The sequence below is a fragment of the Notothenia coriiceps genome, unplaced genomic scaffold (genome assembly GCF_000735185.1).
Source record: "Notothenia coriiceps isolate Sejong01 unplaced genomic scaffold, NC01 NC01_scaffold00010592, whole genome shotgun sequence".
Lineage (NCBI taxonomy): Eukaryota > Metazoa > Chordata > Actinopteri > Perciformes > Nototheniidae > Notothenia > Notothenia coriiceps.
In genome coordinates this window covers 4,046-5,417 of record NW_011343293.1, presented here as the reverse complement: position 1 = coordinate 5,417, position 1,372 = coordinate 4,046, and positions in this window count along the sequence as shown.

The following is a 1,372-nucleotide window of genomic DNA, read 5'->3' as shown; positions in this document are numbered from 1 at the left end:
AGATCTTGCATGCTGGAACATGACCTCGTTGAATGAAAGCAGCTTTGAGCTTGATAAACACGCCAGAGCAGTGCATTATCATTTGCAATAAAAGCAGAGTCTCTTGGACTACATCCAATTGGTATCATTACAATTTACCGTTTTTTCAAGGCGTAGGCGCGGTGAACTGGGGATGTTCAGACGCATACACAACATTAAGCCAAACTTTGAAACATTGTTTTGACTCTTTCATGACAAGCTTGTTGTTACCAATGCATTCCTCAGGTTTTTGTCTAGTTTCGTACGATACCAGGACCTCTGGCACTGGACTTTTGAGAGGTTAACCTGCTTGTATTATGATCCATAACTTTCAACGCTGTAATCATATACATTTTCTCCTTATTTATTCTTTGTCTTTCTTTCTAAGAGGTCAAATTTGCCTTTTTTTTTGTGTATTGGGAACTCCTGATTTAAAAACAAAACAAAACTACAAGACAAACAAAAAGAATGCGTACCCTCATACCCATCAATGGATCTCTTGTCTGACACATTACAATTTAATAAACACACACAATTTATGACATTACAGAAATTATAAAAAAAAAAGAAATGCATTCATGTCAGTGACGGCTGTCCTTTGCAGACCGTACAGTCATTCACCGATCTGTTTGGTTTATCAATCAGTGCTGCTTAAATTCTCTTCATCTGTCTCCCACACAGGAGGAATCCTCAGTGAATCATAGCTATTAAATTATACATGCTGGAGCAAAATGGAAGCCTGCAGCTTCATGACTGCGCCAAAGCAGTGCATTATTAAAAAAACAACAAAAGCTAATATGCACATTTCAAAAAGAAGAAGAAGCCCTACTGTTATTCAGAACCTGTCATTTTTTATAACTATAACTTTGAAGCTCAAAAGATCGAAGATTTAAAGTATTTTGCCTTTAAGCCTTTATCTCAAATATAAACTAACACCACTCACAAAAAAGGTTATATAATACAAATTAGAATTTAAAACAGAAGAACCCCTGGACATGTTCACGGGTGTTTCAGTCTTCCCAATCAACTTTTGAATCCTGCTGACTTTGTGAGAAGCATTATGCTTAAACACATTATATGGCAATTTCTCTCATTTCAAGTTAGCTCCTTGCTGCAGAATTTGCCAAAATAATAAGAACAACTAAAAGAACAACAAAGATCATGCAGCAGTTCACAAAAGCTGTACACCAATCAGTCTGTCTGTTATCTGGTCTGTAGGCGCTTTGTTGTCTGACTTGCGGTGTGTAGTTGTATTGTGGGGTAAAGGGATGCCTTTCCTCGAGCACAATATACAGCAGCAGGCCAAGGCAAGCAAGGTGACCCCACGTGTTTCTGATTTGTGCATATCAGCTGG